This window comes from Bison bison, unplaced genomic scaffold (genome assembly GCF_000754665.1).
Source record: "Bison bison bison isolate TAMUID 2011002044 unplaced genomic scaffold, Bison_UMD1.0 scf7180017863702, whole genome shotgun sequence".
Lineage (NCBI taxonomy): Eukaryota > Metazoa > Chordata > Mammalia > Artiodactyla > Bovidae > Bison > Bison bison.
In genome coordinates this window covers 4,042,989-4,066,762 of record NW_011494274.1, presented here as the reverse complement: position 1 = coordinate 4,066,762, position 23,774 = coordinate 4,042,989, and the positions used below count along the sequence as shown (strand labels likewise).

At 42.1% G+C, this 23,774-nt stretch overlaps 1 protein-coding gene across 1 annotated transcript in view; it reads right to left on the bottom strand.

Moving 5' to 3' along the window:
- The window catches only part of CDH17 (cadherin 17, LI cadherin (liver-intestine)), an 88,818-nt gene extending 71,638 nt beyond the window's left edge, over positions 1 to 17,180 (bottom strand). Inside the window, exon 1 of the mRNA XM_010833511.1 lies at positions 17,098 to 17,180. The gene's annotated coding sequence lies outside the window, so the exon portion shown is untranslated. The remainder of the gene's footprint in view (positions 1 to 17,097) is intronic.
- Positions 17,181 to 23,774: the final 6,594 nt, after the last annotated feature.

Below are 23,774 nucleotides of genomic sequence, written 5' to 3'. Positions count from 1 at the left end.
AACACTGGAGTGGGTTGCCATTTCCTTCTCCAATGCATGAAAGTGAAAAGGGAAAGGGAAGTCACTCAGTCATGTCCGACTCTTAGAGACCCCATGGACTGCAGCCTACCAGGCTCCTCTGTCCATGGGATTTTCCAGGCAAGAGTACTGGAGTGGGGTGCCACTGCCTTCTCAAAGCCCCTCCTACCTGCATTTTATTTTTTATCGCTTATTTACATGTCTGTGTTGCTGCCTCTACTAGAAAACAAAATCCTTCAAAGCAGAGGCCTTATTTTAAAATTATATATTTTTAACCTCTCCCAGCTCTTCATACTATGGCTTGCATATATTACACTCTCAACAGATGTTTATTAAATTCTGAAACATTTGTGATTGTCTAACATTGGTATCGGAGAAGGCAATGGCACCCCACTCCAGTACTCTTGCCTGGAAAATCCCAGGGACGGAGGAGCCTGGTGGGCTGCCGTCTATGGGGTCACACAGAGTCGGACACGACTGAAGCAAGGCAGCAGCAGCAGCAACATTGGTATTCTATGAATTTCTCAAATTAGTAAGAGCTTTCAGAATAAACAGAAAACATTAAAGGAAACTAACAAGATCTAAAGATTTATTTTGATGCACAGTAATACATTTTTATTGTTGATGATAAGGATTATTTCTCTTTTAAATACACAAACAAATTTCTTCTCAGTAAATAGGTTAAGAACTGATCGATATATACCATCTGCACTTGAAATGATTTCTTAGCACTTCCAAGCTTCCAAAGACATGTAAGTTGAATGGCAGAAAAGCAAATTAAAATAAATGCCTTATTTTAGCTAGATGCTCAAACAGGCCACCGTTTGAGGTGCTTAATGAAACCTAAAAAGTAAACAAAGCATTAAACTCATCCTTTATTTTGTTATTTACATTTGGTTTCACCCCTCACAGAAAGGTTTCCAGTGGGAAACAGAAGTAATTGCTTTCCGTTCCCATGCCTAGGGTCTCGTGATTTCTTTGTGGATGAATCAGCCACACAATGCAATTGTTAGATTGGCTGGTTTGGACCCTGGCTCCTCCACCGACTCGCCTCTGTAAAGCGAGGATAATAGTATCTACTTTGGGGACCTCAATAAGTGAATATTTTGAACAGTTAATATTTTTTGTCAAATAAAATTTCCTTCTGCCACCCAAGTTTATTAGTCAGAACTTTAAATGTTGTCCTACAAGACAGTTCCTGTCACAATTCCCAGCTTTCGATGGCCCTGGTCACAAGGATACTCGAGACGCAGCCTTCACAACAACACCCTCATGGCCAAAAGAAGCGGCCAAGTAAAGCCTTTGTCTGAATGATCCAAGGCAAGGTACCCCACTGCTAGGATTATGCCAGAGGAGGACTCCGTCCTCACAAACAAGTCTCGCCTATCTTTCTTCTTCACACAGACATAATTTCACTAATGAATATTACATCCTGGCTGGAGGGAAACCATGGTTTGTAACTGAAATTGCCTAAAACCACCAAGCCATACACACTTGGTAGACTACTTCACCAACCCTACTTGGCAAAGGATTGGAGTAGATTTCCAGATAATTCAGTGATGTTTTGTCTGAACTATCTGAAACAGTTGATCCAACCCTCTACTAGGAATTTTTGCTGTCAGAGTTTCCCTCAGGCACAAAGACTAAATTCACACAGTTTCTATGCAACTATCTAAGAGGCCAAGTACATCCTTAGCAACAGAGGTCAGAGGTCTGGGAGAGTTTTGAAAAGCCACCACCAGTTGCTTTAACCGTAAACAATTTACAAACGCGGAATCAGGGCTGCTGGCCTTGACAATTAGGGCTGACGGCTTCGTTTAACTTACCACAGCCCAGAAAACACTGAAACCCCTCCATGTCCTGAAACTGTGTCCAGCCAGGATAACGACACAAAGGCAGCTAACATTTCCTGGAAGCCCTTTGTCTCAGCACATGCTGAGACTTTTATATAATTATTGATTTTTCGTAAGAACCCTATGAAGCAGACGCTGTTAAAATTTATCTCTTAAAGGGGCTTCCCTGGTGGATCAGCAGTAAAGAACCCACCTGCCAATGCAGGAGACATGGGTTCGATCCCTGATCTGGGAACATCCCACCTGCCTGTCTTGGAGCAACTAAGCCCATGTGTCGCAACTACTGGGTCTGTGCTCTAGACCCGGGAGCCACGACTACCGAGTCCAGGCCCTAGAGCCTGTGCTCCGAAACAAGAGAAGCCCCTGCCATGAGAAGGGGCACCACAACTAGAGAAAAGCCCGCAAAACAATAAGACCCAGCACAGCTGAAAATAAATATGAAATTATTTTTTAATGTAAAAAAATTTACCTCATAAAGATCAAAAATCAAAGAAGTCACAAGACACTGGTCCAAGATCACACCGTCTGGCTAACTTCACACCTATGCGCTCATTCATATATTAGTCTCTCTGAAAGCACGAACATCCTTACAAATAAGACTCCTGGTGTCACTGAGTCGGTTACGTATCTTGCTAAAATTTCAAAAAGTTTTGTTTTTCGCTCCATGGCGGCGCTTCCTCCTCAGACACTAACATGCGTCCGCCTTCTCAGAGGACCATCAGCCTTGGAGATCCAGCTCCTACCACACAACTATTTCTCTATCGTACCCTCTCCTCATTCACTCCCTGACCTTCACCCCCCTAGTTTCTTAGTTTTCAGTTGAGCTGAGTGTGATGGCAAGGATGCCCCTTGCCTCAAAATTCATGTTGGAGTCCTGACTGCCAAGTACCTCAGAATGTGATCTGACTCGGAGACTCAAGTCTTCACAGAAGTAATGCGGTTAGAATGAAGTTGTCAGAGTGAGTCTGCTCCAATATGACTGGTGTCCTCATCAAAAGGGGGAACTTGGCCACAGAGACACACGTAGAGGAAAGACAATCTGAAGGGCCACAGGGAAAGACAAGCCAAGGCAAGAGGCTGCAGATCTCATTGTCTGCAGGAGTCAGCCCCTCAGGCACTTTGATTTTGGACTTCAGGCCTCTAGAGCTGTGAGACAATAAACTTCTGTTGCTTGAGCCACTCTATCTGTGGTACTTTATTATAGCATCCCTACCAAACTAATACATCAAGGGGCCCTAGTTTTGACTGACAAAGGCACTGCCATCCTAAGACAGAGGTGGCCTCAGATGGAGCCTCATCCAGTTACTATATAGGCAGTGGCCACTGCATCCCAGGGGCTCCACTCCAAGCTGATTGAGTCTCCTGCTGGGCTCCAGTGCCTCCAAGAGGTATTTTTAGACTCCCCTGTCGTTTCCCCATTTATCTGAGTAAGGACGAGGAATTTCTAGGTCCCAGGTCTCCAAACCTGCAAGTAAATCAATACACAAGCATTGATTTTCTTCCCCCTCTTACAAAAAGCTAAGTGATAGGCAAACCTTAAATCAAGTCAGCCATACTCATCCTTTTTGTTTAAAGAAAGAAAAGTTAAAGGCTTTGAATTAAAGTAATTCACCATGCTCTAAGGCTGGACAATGCATTTCCAAAGAACAATAAAGGTACAGAAGGAGAGGGCTGCAAAATTTGCTCTGCAATATCACAGGTGATGTGGCCAAGGAAAGAATGTGACTAGAATTCATAACACCATCAGGACCAAATAATAGAGCCAAATATTCTGTGAGCCATTTAATTCACCTCTGCATTGTATATTGCTAAGAGCAGCATAAATTGGACAGCAAGGCCAGATATGAATAAAAATCAGATTAAAAGCTTGCTCACATTGTTCATCAAGTAATGTTCAGATCAATCATGCCCATCTTTGTGGTCTTCTTGCTCACAAATCTCTGGCACCCATTATATCACTTAAGGTTTAGAAAAAACCACAAGAGGATCTGACCAATTTGCATTCTTGGCAAATTAAGGACCAAATTAAAGCAGCTAATAATAAGCTAGAAACAAACAGGAAGGTGTAAAATCTGGGCTGCTGCCTTCCACTTCATGCTGATTAGAAAGGAGGAAGGAAGGTCCAAAGAAGGAAAAGGAAGGGTGGCTTGCCCTCTCCCCACCCAATGCACACATAAAGGCAGGCACTTTGTTCTCTCACTGAATTTTGCAATTGAAATATGCCCATCTTTCAGCATACGAAAATCTGTATTTACACGTATGCAAAATCGAGGGTGATTTTTTTACTTAATCAGTAGGTGAATAATTGGTTATACAGTCTTATGAGAGGGTAGAGGGCTCCTCTTAAAATATGTTAAATTTCTCTGATTGACTTAAATACAAATTTTAAACCTAATTATTAAAGAAAGTAATAATGAGTTCTAAGGACTATTTCAGGAAGTGTGCTCATACTTACCTCCACCCAGCACTCCCCCCAGAGTGAGCTAGGAAAAGGGCAGCTGGGGTGAGGAGATCAGAGGGAAGGGAGGCCCTTGCATGGGGTCACAGATGGCGACTCACCCCCATGGTACTTGGATGACTTAAGCAGATTGGCAGTAAGGACGACAGTATTGAGTTCTCTAAGGTGTTTCGGTTTCCACCTCAGAAACCTGAGGCAGAGATAGGACTTCTTTCCTCCATATCTAGCACAACAACATCACAAGGGTCTTTTCTAGCCTAAAAGGAGGACTGTTGTCATTGTATAGTTGCTCAGTGGTGTCTGACTCTTGTGACCCCATGGACTGTAGCCCACCAGGCTCCTCTGTCCATGGAATTCTCCAGGCAAGAATACTGGAGTGGGTTGCCATTTCCTTCTCCAGGGGATCTTCCCAACCCAGGGATTGAACCTGGCTCTCCTATGCTGCAGGGGGTCTCCTACATTGCAGGCAGATTCTTTACTGACTGAGCCACCAAAAGGAGAGTAGAAATCAATATTTCTCAAAAGAGCATCTTAATTATTTTTGACAAAGTGTTTCTTCATGCTTTATACAACATTTCTTTGTGTATTAAGAAGTGCACAGGTGAATACTTTGTCAAGATAATACATTCTGGCCTTAGAAATTCAATATGAGGTAAATCTAAATTAGATCCCATCCCATATGATTTAAGGGCTTCCCTGGTGGAGAGACAGTAAAGAATCTGCCTGCATTGCAGGAGACCCAAGTTCGATCCCTAGGTCAGGAAGATCCCCTGAAGAAGGGAATGGCAACCCACTCCAGTACTCTTGCCTGGAGAATTCCAAGGACAGAGGAGCCTGACAGGCTATAGTCCATGGGGTCGCAGAGTCGGACGTGAGTGAGTGACTAACACTTTAACTTTCACATATGGTTTAAACCCTGAGATTTAAACAAAACAAAAGACTTGCTACAATACTAGCTCATGTACGAGGTGACCTTCAGACAAGGGCTCTAAAAACAAAAATGTGCAGTCCTCCTCAAGTGTGGCAGGCTAACTTTCTGATTCTGTAATTAAGTTGTAATTGACAACTGGGATGGGCAAGAGAATAAGGGGAAAATAAATTTAATTCTATCTTCGTAAAGGGTGCTTTACCACTATGAAAACTCACTTATGAGTTGGTTTTTTATAATTGAAACCTTTAAAAAGAAAAAAAAGCTAGCATTTAGTGAACATTTACTAAGTTATGTACTTTGGATGACTTATTTCATTTAGTTTCACAACGTTCCCATAAGGCAGGACCTGATGTCATCTTACAGGGCAGAACAGCTCAGGGAGGTTGAGGAAGGAGCATCAGTCTGATCGAAGAGACCAAGCATGGAACCCTCTGCGTGAGGAAGATGTGCTCATCCTGAGTTTAACATTCCCTAAGGGCACAAGTCTACCCTTCCGATTTCTCTGCCTCTCACTCATAAACACAATGCTTTAAAATAATTAAAATGCAGTAAGAAATCATTGATTCAGAATATCATGGATGAGAGAATTCAATGTCGGTCTTACAGAATATTAAGACAAATTAGGTTTTATTTGTGTCACATACACAATAACCATGGACAGCTTGGTCTGTTACACACGCGTAAGTGAAAAGCTCAGCTTGAGTGTACAAGAGTTTAAACCCCAACCACTGGGTGAGTATCTGCTTTTGCTAACTTAACACTTCTTATACCTAAATAAACACCCTTGTTTGTTCTCACAAGTAACAACTAGGTAGATTGATATTCCCCTAACAAACTTCAGTACCTCTTTTCTTGTTTAATCACGCAGGAGAACACAGAACAACTACCCCTGCTAAATTCGACACCAGGGATTTCTGAAGGAATACAACTTCATGCTAACAAATAAAACTGTATGTCTCTACCTGTGTAAACTAACAGCCATAAAGGCACTTGTCAGCCTTCAGAGAAAGGAGCACAGCGGTGTTCAGCTTTCCTCCTGAGCAGAGTCACCTCTCTTGACCAGGAAGAAAAGGGGGACCCCACTCTCCTTTCCAGAGAGTTCCTTTGACAAACAAACAGGAAGTCGAGTTGTTGCCGGGGTATATTTTGCCTTTTTATGAAAGAAGGGAAGAGGTACTGGAAATGCAATCTTCATCCTGAACGACAGCAATGACTTTTCCTAGGGGACATCTTAGCAAGTCTCAGAGGATACCACACCCCCTTCTCACCCAAGATGTATGTGAAAAATCAGACGTGCTTTAAAATGCTTCATTTGAAAAAAAGCAAAACTCAAGTGTTTTCTCATTATCTCATATTTTGGGACCCCACTTCTTTGGCATAGAATCAGTTTCTCCCTTGCATACTGGTAGATGTAGTTACTGCAACATTACTGTTGGTTTCTTTCCCTAGGGATTAAAAGAGCAACTTCTTAGTCTGACCTGCATCACCTACTTAAAAGGTAGAGTCAACATCTTTTCTCATGGAAAGTAGTTAACATTCATTAAACATCTATTGGGTGCCAAACTATGTACTGAGTTCTTGACATGCTGATCTAATTTTTAACTTATTCTCATAACTACTTGGTGAGGCAAGGTATCTCCATTCTGTAGGTGAGAAATTTAAGGTTCAGGGAGCTTAAGCAATCTGCTCAGTGTCTGCTGGCTGGTAAATGATGAAACTGGCCTAACCCATCTGCCCAACCCTGAAGACTCATAAACTATATACTCTACAGTCCATGATAAACCCTCACTCAGCAAAACTCATTTCATTTCCTGGTGAGGGGTGAATGCCATCCATTTTCCATGTCATCGAAACATATGCTTTCTTCTTCTTTCAAATTATTCCTCTCTTGCTATCTGAGTTTTTGAAGAAACAGAAAGACAAGAAAATGTTAGAGAATGCATTGCCCGTCTGCTGCTTGGCGTCTGCCAGCCCAGAGGGCATCTGTTTCAAAGTCACTCACAATGAATAAAAAACTGGGACAAAGACAGGGACTGGACCTTTGAAGATACTGACAAGCTGTACATGTCTTGATATCTCAAAATAATCACTCGTTAGCTGATATTACACCCATCGATGTGGCCGAAAGAAGGACCAGAACCTGACCGATACACGCACCAACCTTGCTTTCCCAGTTGGGAAGGCAGATCCGTCTTTCTGTTTTCAATTCCTATTCCACTACTTTTAACAAAGGACTTTTTTTCCTCCTATGCATTTCCTTTTCTCTGCTCTGTCCCAGGCAGTCCTATGAATTCTAAATTGAATCTCGCTCTCTAAGAAGTAAATAAAATGCACAGTTTTTAAAGATCACCCCTGAGAAATGACACTTTGTGAAAATGAGATTCTGGCCCTGATTTCTAGAGTATGAGAGTCCCAGGTCCTCTCAGGGCTGGGCACTTTTTTATATTTTAATTGAAAAGAATGGGTGTGATCCACACGTAAACATCCAAAGAATTATGCTTTCCTTTAATTCTACTCCCAAGCTTGACTTAACCCAAACCACTTCATGAAATGGATTTATAGAAGATATAGACTAATCAAAAGAACCTGCAAAAGAAATTATGCTCCAGAAGCATAACTTATTACACTAGGAATTAACTTTTCTTCCCAGCAAATGCTACCCAGCACCCCTCAAGGAATACTTTTATCCAGCAACTTAAGTAAGGCCCTTCGCCATCTATTCTGCTCTCCTTAAAGAAATACATTATCAGCATAGTTAAGACATACCAAAGCTTACCTTTCTGTAAGTAACAAAAATGGTGGTTAAAGGTTATTTTCTTCCATTGAGCTGCTGGGACCCTTGCTGGGACTGGAGTGTCTTCCCCAGAGGCCACACCCAGTGCACGGCTCTGCTTCCCCAGCCTCTCCCTTCCCCTTCAGTCAAACATTAACCATCGACTGGTTTTATTGATTTTCATCAGATGTCATAAATGGAATCGTCATCCAGGAAAGAAATGTGTTTGTACCAAAAGCGGTTCGTTCACATCTAATACATCTCAGAACAAGTTTCTGAATATCAGAATGTAGGTTAAATAAAATAGAAGACAAGAGGAAGTTAGCATGGAAAAACTTTCTGTGTATTCAACTGTCTGTAGAGTGTAAGTTCCCTGACATCTCTGAGTTTCCTCCATATTTTGCTCTCCCAACCCTTGTGCACTTAGTCCCTCAGTCGTTTTCAACTCTTGGAGACTCCGTGGACTGTAGCCCCCCAGGCTCCTCTGTCCATGGGATTTCTCAGGTAAGAATACTGGAGGGGGTTGCCATGTCCTTCTCCAGGGGATCTTCCTGACTCAAGGATTGAACTCGCACCTCCTGTGTCTCCTGCATTGTAGGTAGATTCTTTACCCAGTGAGCCAGAGAGGAAGTCCTCTTTCCCACCACTTGGCACAGAAGAATAATTAACAGATATTTGTGTAGATTCCGTCTTAAACACAGACCAGTACAGGATGTCATGTCTGAGCAATGACTCAGTTCACTGATAACCGGGCACAAGAGACGGGGGAAATGATTCAGACAGTGCAACCCAGGGTGCAATCTGACAGCACCCGCTTCTGAAGCCCTCTTCAAAGTCTGCATGAAACAGCCAGCAGTAGCCTTCCCCCAAAACACAAATCAAGTCCTTTTTCTCACTCTCTGAGATTGGACTTACTAAGAACAAGTTACCACTTTTTCCACTCAAAATGAGGTTTCCAATTAAACAATAAAAGCCTATGGCCTTTTCCAAAGTCAAGGGCTCTTTTTGACGGATTCCTCATTCCCACCCCTCAGTCACTCTGGAAACCTACACTAAAGATGTGGATCAAGGTCGCTTTTATGTCAAATGTGATAGTCATTCTGATACTCATTTCTGGGCCGCTCCTGAGCTGCATTGCGTTCTCCATCTGTCTCTAGTGTGCATCTGGTACAGTCAAAGCACAAGAGCACAGCCCACTGTCTAGATGGGCTTCTTCCTTCTTGATCCCCTTGAGAAGACTAAGCCTCACTTGTCTCGGGGATCCTGAAGTGAAATCACCTGGTTGTGGGTCAGCAGTCAGCATGCTCGGTGGACCGGCAGGCCCAGCAAGGATCCTTCTTCCTTTGTTTCACAACATAGCTACATTTAGAAAAATGAGGTCAGTGAGGCTAAGCAACTCTCACATTCTTAACACCTCTGCCCTCCCGTGAACCAAATCAAATGACCTTGTTCCACAAGATCAAAGAACTTTCACTTGTGTGTTTTACTTCCTGAATCAATGACAAAAATTTCAAGGTGTTGCTCAGACTTTGCTTCTTCTTCAGAAACTTGTGGTACTTTTTAATAATGTATGCAAAAAGTACGTTTAAATCTATAAGCTTTTCTTCAAAAGAATGTGTATATATGTACCACTTTTAATCACTGATTCTTAGCAATGATCAAAATTATAGAATCAGGACTCCAGCCTTGGTCTGTCTGATTCAAAGCCTAACCTATTCACCACCACAGCTGTTGAATTTGCCAATTTGTTTTTCTTCTGGTTCCATTTAGGAAGAAATCCATTTGTGTGACCCAGTTCCTGATGGGAGATAGCCAGGTTCCTAAAGTGGGCTTCCCTTTATATATTTTATGTTCTAGGTTCCTAGCTTCTCAAGTCCGGAGAAGGCAATGGCACCCCACTCCAGTACTCTTGCCTGGAAAATCCCATGGATGGAGGAACCTGGTAGGCTGAGAGTCGGACACGACTGAGTGACTTCACTTTCACTTTTCACTTTCATGCATTGGAGAAGGAAATGGCAACCCACTCCAGTGTTCTTGCCTGGAGAATCCCAGAGACCGGGGAGCCTGGTGGGCTGCCGTCTATGGGGTCGCACAGAGTCGGACACAATTGAAGCGACTTAGCAGCAGCAGTAGCAGCAGCAGCTTCTCAAGTCAGATTGATTAAATTCTAAAAAGGCCAAAACCACCCATCAGAGAAATTAACAGGTAATTACATCTCTGTATTATAAAGGCTTCTCTTGTGCTCTCCATGATAATTGGTTAGCATAGTTTTCAGAGCTGTGTGTTCACCATTCATACATTAAATTTAAATTTATAAGTTATAAAATTATCTGGGTTTACAATTCTAGATTAAAGTCATCTGGATTTATAATTCTAGATTAAATTCTGCCCTGTGTTTCAGGGTGAACACCTTTGCATTTTAGGAACCCATTCTTATGTAAAAATGAGGCATTTCCAGTTCAATAGTTTAACACTGACAGTAATAATAAGGAAATTTTAATCGATCAGATCAGATCAGATCAGTTGCTCAGTCGTGTCCGACTCTTTGCAACCCCATGAATCACAGCATGCCAGGCCTCCCTGTCCATCACCAACTCCCGGAGTTCACTCAGACTCACATCCATCGAGTCAGTGATGCCATCCAGCCATCTCATCCTCTGTCGTCCCCTTCTCCTCCTGCCCCCAATCCCTCCCAGCATCAGAGTCTTTTCCAATGAGTCAACTCTTCACATGAAGTGGCCAAAGTACTGGAGTTTCAGCTTTAGTATCATTCCTTCCAAAGAAATCCCAGGGCTGATCTCCTTCAGAATGGACTGGTTGGATCTCCTTGCAGTCCAAGGGACTTTCAAGAGTCTTCTCCAACACCACAGTTCAAAAGCATCAATTCTTCGGCGCTTGGCCTTCTTCACAGTCCAACTCTCACATCCGTACATGACCACAGGAAAAACCATAGCCTTGACTAGTCGAATCTTTATTGGCAAAGTAATGTCTCTGCTTTTGAATATGCTATCTAGGTTGGTGATAAAGATTACTAATTCCTTTTATCAGAGCAAAGTAGATATAAATTGTTTATATGATGGAAACAAGTGAACAACTGGAAAAGTTAGGATAAATACTTCTGACTAACAGCTTCATGGTATTAGAACATATTAACAATTAATATTAATAGTGTTTTTTTGATGTAGCAGCAGCAGCAGCAACCATTCCTCCAACATTAGCCATAGAAAATATATAAGCAGTGTTTGATCTATGGACTGTGCTACTTAGCTAGTTAGCAAGGAATAAAGTTTGGATAGCCTCCCAGACAAAAGCTTGATGAAGAGTAATTAGCCTCAATTGAAATGAATAAACTTAAATTAAAAAAAAAAGCTTGATGAAAATTAGAAATGGTTCTTAAATTTCAAAGAATGTTACATTTCTAATATTCTTATTATTTAAAGCTCAAAATAAATTTATGAATGCTAAGTTTTTCCATTTTTCATTTGCTTGCACTTTAACTTGGACTTTATTTGCATTACATATCATGCATTTTAAGAACATTTTATCATGCATCTATCAACATAGAGCCTCATCTAATAGGAGTTATATAATACATATACATAATAATACTTTTAATTACTTAATATCTGTCTTACCCATGTTACTGGTGGCAGAAACTGTCTTCCATTAGCACTGAATAAATTCTTATTATTTTATTTGTTTGTTTTTTGACCAAGCCATGCAGTTTGCAGGATCTTAGTTCCCAGACCAAGGACTGAACCTGGGCCCTCAGCAGTGGGAGTGCAATGGCCTAACCACTAGCCCACCAGGAAATTCTCAGTAAATACTTTTTAGAATTAAACTCTTTTGAGTTATTTAATTCAATAACTCCAAATAGTCAGGATTGCATGCAGGCCCAACCAAGGCTAATGGGAACCCAGATACGTGAATGATTTTGGATCCTCTCAAGGCTATGTTTTACATCTTTTTTTCCACATTTATTTAGTGGAATGACATGAAACTAATTTTCTGCTGGTGAATGTTTTAGACCAAAGCAGAATTTTCTCTAATTCCTTTCACCGGCCAAGGCAGTGTCCATTTTCTGATAAATGTAAGCAACATAGTCCCCACTCTTACATTGCCCTTATTCTTGTCCTTGAGTTTGTTTGAATTTGGGCTTTTTATTGTTTTTCATGTTATCATTTCAGGCAATTTCCCAAACCAGAACACTCTAAGGAATTACTAAGTGATTTAAGACTTAGATATTAAAATAAAACACTAACGCCAAGGAAAAAAACACTGAACCATACATAATGAAGTTTCAAAATCTTAGCTATGACCTGTGCTCATCCTAAAAATATTCAAAAAAGACAGTTTGAAGCTAATGAAAAGTTTTTTCCCTGTTTTCAATTTCGACAGAAGTGGATCCGGTTTGCATTTGTTTATTTCAGGAATACTTTAACTCCATCTATAGAGGGTTACTTCTGACAATTGCCTAGGAGGCAATTGGTCCTAATAGGCACTAGGTCCTTAATCTGGCTCCAGTTACCCCATCAGGAAACTTCTGGAGAACCCTATGACTGGAATGGTTAATAACTATCCACATCAGACATAGATTGGACAAATGCTTTCTGGAGCTTTCTGACTATGGGCAGTTTATTAAAACTGGGCCTCCTATGATGAGATCCTGACTCAGGAGATCACAGATGCATCCCAGGGATCAATATTTTTTTAAACCCCTCTGGATTCCTGATGCAAGTAATCACATGGACCCTTCTCTGAGAAACACAGCTTAGTGATTCTGTGCTCTATCTGCGAGTAAATATTCTTTAACAAGATCTGTCCTTGATAATAATTTTCCCCCACCATTTCTGCAGGACCTGTCTCAGACAACACTGCAGTTGAGTTGATGTCGTCCATGTAGACTGAATCTGGCAAACACAAAGATGCTTATCTTGCCTCAGACATTTTTTTCACAGTCTACTGAACATTTCATTTGACCTCAAATTTTTTTCTTAATTCCAAGAAATTACAATAATCTTGTTGCTTTTCTGAGTCTGATCTCTGTATCTCTTACCAGATTTCACCAGCATTGGTCTTGGCTTACATCCAGTTCAATGCTCAGACTATTGCATCTTATTTCCACCTCCAGTATCCCATGGAAGCTGCATTCACAAAGGCGATAACAACCCCGTTTGATAATCAGAAACGCTGCACTTTACCAGATCTCTCACAACATGTGACACTATCAATAGCCTTCCCTGAACTGCCCTTTATCCTTAGTTTATTTTCAAATACTGTTCTGATTTCTTTTCTACTTCTCGAGCCAGTCTCTGGCAGTCCCATTTGTAGCCTCACCAGACTCCTTGGGTCAATGCCAGGTTATCTCACCTTATCACTCATTCTAGAAGGTTGGATCTGTTCCCATCTGTACAGCAAAGTCTCAAGTCTCTCAGCATAGATTCCCACCCCCCTGGCCTGGGTTTCAGTCTTTTTACACCAACCAATTATTGCCAAAGCTCCCTTTATATGTCCCAAATGCACTACAAACTCAACATATCCGAAATTGACCTCACCATTTCACTCTCTCCCAAACTGAATCTCTTGGAACACTACCCCTTCATGTTAGCCTTGGTAGTCACCAAGCCTTAGCCAGGGTGCTGTGATTGATTGGTAATTCCTGTCATGGGTACAAATAGGAGGCTGGCAGTGAATACGCCTGGGAATCACCCACCTTGCCTAGGAAGGACTCCGTGACTTGGACACGAGGGCTCAGTGAACTCTGGATTGCCTTCTCTACTTATGGGTTTCTCATGGGAAAACAAAACATTGGAATTGCCTCTGAAAATGTTGTTCTTAAGAAGTATTTCCTGGAGAAAAATAGTATTTTCAACACATGGTGATGAAATAACTGCATACCCACATGCAAAGGAATGAAGTCAAAACTCCTATATCATACCATCCAGAAAAATGAACTCAGAGTGGATTAAAGACCTGAAATTAGGGACTCTATAAAACTCTTAGAAGAAAACAGTGGTAAATCTGAATGTCTTTGGATTTGGCAATGGTTTCTTAGACATAACAGCAAAAGCACAAACAACAATAGAAAAACAAATTGGACTTCATCAAAGTTAAGAATTTGTGCTTCAAAGAGCACTATTAAAAGTGGGGGACTTCCCTGGTGGTCCAGTGGCTAAGACCCCCCACTCCCAGTGCAGGGGCCCAAGTTCAGTCCCTGGTCAGGGAATCAGATCCCACATGCCACAACTAAGAGTTTGCGTGCTGCAACTATAACCAGATTCCACGTGCTGCAACATAGACCCAGTGCAGCAAATAAAGAAAAATAATTTTATTTTTTTACAGTGGAAAGGCCACCCACAGGATGAGAGTAAACCACATATCTGAGGAGGGAGCTGTAGCTAGAACACATTTTAAAAAAAAACTCTTAGAATGCAAAAATAACTAGATTAAAATCCATCAGAAATAGACAAAGGTTAAGAACAGATACTATTAAAGAAGGTATTCAAATAGCTAACAAACACATGAAAAAATGGTCAACATCATTAGGCATAAACATCATGTAAATCAAATCCACAGTAAGATACTACTTTATACTCATTAAGATAACTATAACAAAAAGGACATATAATAGCAAGTATTGGAGAGTATATAGAGAAATCAGAATCTTTGTATACTCAGTGGGAATGTAAATGATAAAGTCACTTTGGAAAAAAAAAAATCTGGAAATTTCCTCAAAAACTTAAACCATCTGACTTAGCAATGTCATTCTTAGGTATGTATCTAAGAAAAAAATGACATATGTCCACATAAAAATCGGTGCACGAGTGGTCATGGCAGCATTATGCATAATAACTAAAAGTGAAAACAACGAAATGTCCACTCAACCAACAAACGGATAAACAAAATGTGATGTATCCACGTAATAGGGTATTCTTCAGCCACAAAAAGCAATGGAGAGCTGGCATATGCTACAACATAGATGAAGTAAAAGTAGCCAGACAAAAAAGGCCAAACACTGTATGACTCCATTCATGTGAAATGCCCAGAACAGGCAAGTTCATAGAGCTAGAAAGTAGATTCAGGGTTGCCTGAGGTCAGGGAGTGGGTCGATGGGGTTAGAAGTTTATGTTAAAGGATATGGGGTTTCTTTTCGTAGTGATAAAAATATTCTAAAATTGGTTGCAGTGACGGTTGCACGATTCTGTAAATATACTAAAAACAACTATTGAGTTCTGACTTTAAATTGGTAACTTTTACATACATTAATTTTTATCTCAGTAAAGCTGTTACCAAAAAAAGGAAGAGGTAATTCCTGCAGCCAAACTCACCCTGATATGAAATACAAGACACAGGCTTAAACATTTCCAGTTACCTCAAACAAAGAACTTCAGAACAAATTCATTGTGTTCTATTATCATAGATGATTTGAGGGATTTTAATCATGTTAGTCTCACCTAAATGTATTTGTTTTGCTTATTTTACTTATTATTTGATCTCATCTTCTATGTTTTACTTTTAAAAGTGTATATAAGAACATTTCCATTCTTGAAAGTTCTCTGCCCTGAGCAAAGAAGGAAGGAAAAGAGGACCAGGTGGCCACAGGCCTTTCCGTCTCTCTCCTAGCGCTTCAGGTCAGTCAGTTCAGCACTAGAGAAACTCTTTGAATTCACTGCCCCCCAAAAAGGGAAGTCTACTTTCTTTCGACGTGACCAAATCTAGTAACTCGGAAAACAAAAGAGAAATTTTTTTCTTCCTTTGGTCTTCCGGCTCAGGGTAATATTAAGCCTAGGGTCACGTACGCACACAATAATAACGCAAGAGAATTTCTGGAAAAGCTCTCTCTTCTTAAGCCTGAAATTTTCCAGTTGCTACATGAGAAAATCCAGGAATGAAATCTCACACCTGAGATCCACTTTGCTGTTCTTCAGGAGAAGCCTGAAGGAGGAGGAAAGAGGGAAGCCACTGGGGAAAGATTCTTGAGGGTCACCGATGAGTGCTCAGGTTATGCCAGGTCCCCTCACAAAGCATGGGGAGGCCCCAGACCGTCTTTGATTAAACTGTTGGAGTCTCACTCACACTGTGCCCCTATTTTAAACCCCGTGGTCCTGTCCGGTGAGTCCCAGAGGCAAGGCTCCAAAGAGACTGTTTTACTCCCATATCTTCCCAGTTCTGCTCCTAAGTGTGAGAAGCAAAGGGGATTGCCTAGAACCAGCGCTATATCCAATCAGATTGATTTACAAGCCAGAGGTGGCTGTACCTTCTCCAAGTTACCATTTTATACAAAAGCAAACTAATCACAGTTAACAACACAGGACTTGACTAAAAGTTAACCAAAAACCACCACTCTTTTCTATCCTCTGAGCTTTCCAAAAACAATTAATTTTTAGTACTGAGCTTCTTAACCCTGGCTGCACAGAAGCAAAGTGATTCTAATTGGATTGGCGTTTGGTAATCTGACAATAGCCATCTCTATGTTCTCCTTGGTACCAAAGGCTCAGCTGAGCTTGAGACTCACCGATCCAAGGCCTGCCCTTTGTCAGGCACTTTCCTAACTGGTCTCAGCGTATTACCCTCACAACAATGCTGTGAGGTCATTATTTGTATTACTTTGCAAATAAAGAAACCGAGAAAAAAAGAAGATAAAAATAGACTCAGCAAGGCTTGAATCCAGGTGTGAATTAAAAAAAAAAAAATATATATATATATATATATATATATCAGAGCACTTCATAGCTACCCAGGGCTGAGAGCATTTAATACCCGCAGGGTGCCTCTCCTATGCGGCTCTACTTATCCACCAGGCACCAGAATCAGAGGCAGTTTAGACGCATCAGCTCACAGAACCACAGCCCAAACATCCACACTCCCACCCCGACATCATTCCCACCAGCTGTCCCTTCACCCCACCTTTTCTGAGAGCTCCTTCCCTGGGAATCCTCCCCTGGCTGCGAAACCTGCCCTGGTGTCATTTCCATTCCCAGATAACACCAACTACTTTACCCCCTAGAGCACGTTCCACCCAGATCTCCTCCCCAGCTGGTATCCTCTTAGACATCCCCCTGACCTTTCTCGGCGTGGAGGGAGAGCATCACCTGGCCGACTTGGATCCAGTCTCTCTCTCAGCTGGTCTGGAGGAAGGTCACCCTGTCTCAGAGCTAATGAGGAAGTGGTTAGCTTTACTGGAGTTCAGCTCAGACCAGCCCAGCCCAGAAGCCAATATTGTTCAAAGAATTAGACACGCGGCCAGGTGCACTTTGCCCCAGCAGTCAATCAATTATCCCTGACTTCCTGGGTTTTTCACATATTGTTCGTTGTTTAGTCACTCAGTCTTGTCTGATTCTTTTGCAACCTCCTGGACAGCAGCAGGCTAGGCTCCTCTGTCCATGGGCTTTTCCATGCAAGAGTACAGAACGGGTTGCCAATTCCTTCTCCAGGGGATCTTCCTGACCCAGGGATCCAACCACCATCTCCTGCTTGGCAGGTGGATTCTTTATCGGTGGGCCACCTGGGAAGCCCCTTCCCCCAATAACTGAACATCCTCTCCATTACTGGGGTATCACATGGCTCCCAGTACAACATTGCCAATGTGCTGACTTTCCTTCTGGAATTTAACAAGGGCCTTGGACTTTGACTTGGACTTGGGCTTCCCTGGTGGCTCAGCTGGTAAAGAATCCGCCTGCAATGCGGGAGACCTGGGGTCGATCCCTGGGTTGGAAAGATCCCCTGGAGAAGGGAAAGGCTGCACACTCCAGGATTCTGGCCTGGAGAATTCCAGGGACTGTATAGTCCCTGAGGTTGCAAAGAGTCTGAGTGAGTTTCACTTTGGACTTTGAAATTAATTTTCTGTCTTTGGAATAGAGGACCCTTTGGTCTTTTTCTTTGTTGATCATGAGGAAAAGACTGGAGGGAGAATTACCACAGAGCCAGTCCCAGGGCTCTCAGGGTCAAGGACACATTTCCTGAGCCTGACACGGGCAATGAGAACTTATTTCTCCCCATTTTTAGTCAGCTCCCTAATGAACTATTAGTCTACTATTCTTTGTGGAGAAGGAAATGGCAACCCACTCCAGTATTCTTGCCTGGAAAATTCTATGGACAGAGGAGCCTGTGGGGAGTCCATGGGGTCACAAAGAGTCGGACACGACTGAGAGACTAACATATGCACACTCTTCTTTGAGTCAGAGTGTTTAAGACCACAGCTTTTGGGGACTGGCAAATTAGGATCTGAATCCCAGTTCCAATGCTATTCTTGACTCCTATATTTATCGCCAACAAAGATTTGGAAATCTTAGACTAGACCTTCCATAACTGAACCACCTACTCTGTGCTCATAACCGCAGTGGCACAATTAAGGGGTTAAAAAAACTAAGGTGCAATAGGGGTGTTTGTAGGGAGCTCTGAACTCTGCTTAAAAATGGTACCAAGATACGTAAGAATATACTGAAGGTAGAAAGAGGAGATTCCAACATCTTCCATTAATTACTTTTCTAAGGAGCCTTTCAACCCTACTCTACCTGCCTTGAGAGTGTTTTGCCATATGCCTCCCAACCTCATTCAGACCAGGAACCAACAGCAATTAGCCTCATCTACCACAAGCCTGGTGTTGGAGAAGACTCTTGAGAGTCCCGTGGACTGCAAGGAGATTCAACCCGTCCATTCTAAAGGAGATCAGTCCTGGTTGTTCATTGGAAGGACTGATGCTGAAGCTGAAACTCCAGTACTTTGGCCACCTCATGCGAAGAGTTGACTCATTGGAAAAGACTCTGATGCTGGGAGGGATAGGTGGCAGGAGGAGAAGGGGACGACAGAGGATGAGATGGCTGGATGGCATCACCAACTCGATGGATGTGAGTTTGAGTGAACTCCGGGAGTTGGTGATGGACAGGGAGGCCTGGCGTGCTGCAATTCATGGGGTCGCAGAGTCGGACACGACTGAGCAACTGAACTGAACTGAACTGACCGCAAGCCTAGAAGGCTTAATCAACCTAATCTCGTGGTATTGCAAAGGCTGCTAGGAAACTAAAATTGGTGTCGTTGATAAGCAAACCAAATACAAAGGAAGCCACAGAAAGCTAAGTTCAAATTCTCATTTAAGTTTCTATTTTAAAAGCTAAAATACAGCAAACATCAGTGAGAAAGCTTGAAAGAAGTCGTTAGCATCTCAGCAGACACCATTTGGACATATTTCTCACCAAATGGCTTCTGAAAGTGCAGTGAGAACTCTGATTTCTACTGGTAGCTGACTAGAGAGTTGCCCTGACTTTACAACCCTGCAACAACGTCTTTGGATTTGGTGGACATACAACTCTCCCCAGTAGGGACCTTGCACAGTTTTCAAATGTAGCCCCTGTGATTGCTCCAGAAGCTGTTTTGCCACCCATTGTGTTCAGCCCTGAATTTAGGGATGGTCCCCAATTCCGACTTGACTATTTAGTCTGATCATTAAGCAGTTCCTTTGTCTTTCTTCCATTTATTTGTTTACTTACGCCTTCTCCTTCTCCCTCCCGGCCAACCACCAAACTTTCAGTCCGTCCCTCTCCCACCCCGCCTCCCCCTTGGCAACCACAAGACTATTGTCTGTGTCTGTGAGTTTGCTTCTCTTTGCTAGATGAGTTCATTGTGTCATATTTTAGATTCCACATATAAGTGGTATCACATGTTGTTTGCCTTTTTCTGAATTACTTCTAAATGATGATGAGGTCTACTTAGCAAGTATCTATTCTGTGCCAGATGCTGGGCAAAGTGCTTGGCTTATCTTATCTCTAATGTACGCAAGACTGAAAGGTAGATCACAGTCTCCAACCCTAATTACAGAAACTGAGCTTCAAGGAAGTCAAATACCTTGTTCATAGACACATAACTGGTGGTTACAGAGCTAAGATTTGGATTCAGATAACTCAGGATCTTTGTCATTGTGAACACTGCTCCTGATTTATAGAGGTGTCCTAGTCACAGCTTCTACCCTGGACACCAGGACCACATCCTTTCTCCTATTACTTGGACTTGAGTGTCTCAACCAAACAGAAGAGGCCTTAGTGTACAACTAACTGTTTCACATAGTTTAAAAAAAGTTCTAGAGAACTTACATCAAAGCCAAAATTGTTACTTTGGGCAAACTCACTAATGTTGAAGTAGGCAATGTTAAACCAGCCCTGTTTATTCATCTACTTCTATATTCCCTCCAGGACATATTTATATGAGTTCATCCAGACTGCTCTGTCCAAATGCCATCCTCTCCATTTCAGAAGTTTACTAAGGTTCTGCTGAGGTTGAGGAAGGTGGTAACCACTCTTAGCATCTTCCAGGCTTAAAGCATGCCAGCCATTCCATGAGGAGAGGAACTCTAGGGTGATAAGAAAAAGTTTCTCTTATAGATGTCTTCCAGCAAACAAATGAAGTGATGATGATATAATCTGAATGTTATCATTTTGCAAATGCCTAGTGAAATAATGAGTCTAGGTAAAGACTAGACTGTCCCATCACATGTTGGCAAACTGGTCACTAGATGCCTTCTGGTAGAAGTATGCAATACCATTTATACAGGATTATTCCTGGGAAAATATACCTGAATCAGATTAAACCTCAATTCTAGAATGTACATCCAACAATGTAATATCTTTTTGCATTGACTGTATAAAAGATGTACATTCTCTATAAGGGTATCTCTTACATCCACCATTGATAAAAGCTAAGCATATAACATGAAAAATTAACTTGGTAAAAAGGCTTTTCCACTGGAATTTAAATTAATGAGATCCATCTAGGATAATCTTTCTGCTGGTGATTAATTTGATTCAAGGATTGATGTAGAAGGCCCACAGGAGTATCTGTAGTCTATGGTTGGATACCAAATGCTTCAGTCAGGCTGTGTGTGTGTGTGTGTGTGTGTGTGCGCGACTTGAATTCTCTTATTGTAACATTTTGCAGTGGAAAAAATTAAACATAAACAGAAGTAGAGAGATTAATGTAATGAACACATGTACCAACCTCCAGCTTTAGCAGTTAACAGCTCATGTCCAGCTTTGTTCCATCTGTGCTTCCCTTGAAACACATGGCCTGATCCCTCACCCTAGAGCATTCAAACTGACTTCTTAGGAAAAAAGAAACACTGGTCTTGCCTAGAAGCAGACTTCTGGTCAACTCTCAGTTCAGTTCAGTTCAGTTCAGTCACTCAGTCGTGTCTGACTCTTTGCAACCCCATGAATCACAGCACGCCAGGCCTCCCTGTCCATCACCAACTCCAGGAGTTCACTCAAACTCATGTTCATCGAGTTGGTGATGCCATCCAGCCATCTCATCCTCTGTCGTCCCCTTCTCCTCCTGCCCCCAATCCCTCCCAGCATCAGAGTCTTTTCCAATGAGTCAACTCTTCGCATGAGGTGGCCAAAGTACTGGAGTTTAAGTTTTAGCATCATTCCTTCCAAAGAACTCCCAGGGCTGATCTCCTTCAGAATGGACTGGTTGGATCTCCTTGCAATCCAAGGGACTCTCAAGAGTCTTCTCCAACACCACAGTTCAAAAGCATCAATTCTTCGGCACTCAGCCTTCTTCACAGTCCAACTCTCACATCCATACACGACCACAGGAAAAACCATAGCCTTGACTTTTTGGGCTCCAGAATCACTGCAGATGGTGACTGCAGCCATGAAATTAAAAGACGCTTACTCCTTGGAAGGAAAGTTATGTCCAACCTAGATAGCATATTGAAAAGCAGAGACATTACTTGGCCAACAAAGATCCGTCTAGTCAAGGTTATGGTCAACTCTACTAGAAGTCAAATGATCCTGCATCACCTGGACTATAGGCCAAGCTTCTCAATTCATAAAATTACATCAGCTTTTCTCTCTACCTGACTGGCATCCAACGAATAGCAGCTCTTCTACTTTTGAGCTGGTTGGGCTCTTGGAGGCTTTTTCCAAAACTGTCTGAGCTAGGGTCTGAAGAGGCACCATGCAAGTTACTCTTAACATTGCTTATTTGTGGTAGACAATTTTGAGGAACTTTTGCTCTCTGGACCACAGAAATTCATGAGTTGAAAATTCAACAACTGAGAGGAATTGACTTTCAGGCTCTAACCAAGCAGCTGAGTCTTTGCTTGGCTGCTGCTACCCAGAACACTGCTATATTTAAAATGGTTAATCAACAAGGACCTACTGTAGAGCACATGGAATTCTGCTTAATGTCATGTGGCAGCCTGGATGGGAGGGGAGTTTGGGGAAGAAGGGATATATCTATATGTATGGCTGAGTCCCTTCACAGTTCACCTGAAACTATCACAACATTGCTGGTTAATTGGCTATACCTCAATACAAAATAAAAAGTTTAAAATAAAATAAAGACTGTGAAGAAAGGTGAGTGCCGAAGAATTGATGCTTTGAACTGTGGTGTTGGAGAAGACTCTTGAGAGTCCCTTGGACTGTAAGGAATCCAACCAGTCCATTCTAAAGGAGATCAGTCCTGGGATTTCTTTGGAAGGAATGATGCTAAAGCTGAAACTCCAATACTTTGGCCACCTCATGCGAAGAGTTGACTCATTGGAAAAGACTCTGATGCTGGGAGGGATTGGGGGCAGGAGGAGAAGGGGACGACAGAGGATGAGATGGCTGGATGGCATCACCGACTTGATGAACATGAGTTTGAGTGAACTCCTGGAGTTGGTGACGGACAGGGAGGCCCGGCGTGCTGCAATTCATGGGGTTGCAGAGTCAGACACAACTGAGAGACTGAACTGAACTGAACTGAACTGAAAACCAAAAGAAAATGTATATATTTAATAGTATGCTACCATCACTCATCTAGGGCTCATCCTGGAGTCAGAAGTCAAGTGGGCCTTAGGAAGCATCACTAGCAACAAAGCTAGTGGAGGTGATGGAATTCCAGCTGAGCTATTTCAAGTCCTAAAAGATGATGCTGTGAAAGTGCTGCCCTCAATATGCTAGCAAATTTGGAAACCTCAGCAGTGGCCACAGGACTGGAAAAGGTCAGTTTTCATTCCAATCCCAAAGAAAGGCAATCCCAAAGAACGTTCAAACTACAGCACAATTGCGCTCATCTCACATGCTAGCAGAGTAATGCTCAAAATTCTCCAAGGGAGGTTTCAACAGTACATAAACTGTGAACTTCCAGATGTTCAAGCTGGATTTAGAAAAGGCAGAGGAACCAGAGATCAAATTGTTGACATCTGTTGGATCATAGAAAAAGCAAGAGAGTTCCAGGAAAACATGTACTTCTGCTTTATTGACTATGTCAAAGCCTTTGACTGTGTGGATCACAACAAACTGTGGGAAATTCTAAAGAGATGAGAATACCAGACCACCTTTCCTGCCTCCTGAGGTATCTGTATGCAGGTCAAGAAGCAGCAGTTGGAACCAGACATGGAACAATGGACTGGTTCCAAATCAGGAAAGGAGTACGTCAAGGCTGTATATTGTCACCTTGCTTATTTAACTTATATGCAGAGTACACCAAGTGAAATGCTAGGCTGGATGAAACACAAGCTGGAATCAAGATTGCCAGGAGAAATATCAATAAACTCAGATATGCAGATGACACCACCCTTATGACAGAAAGTGAAGACTAACTAAAAAGCCTCTTGATGAAAGTGAAAGAGGAGAGTGAAAAACCTGGCTTAAAACTCAACATTCAGAAAACTAAAATCATGGCACCTGGTCCCATCACTTCATGGTAAATAGATGGGGAAACAATGGAAACAGTGAGAAACTTTATTTTGGGGGGCTCCAA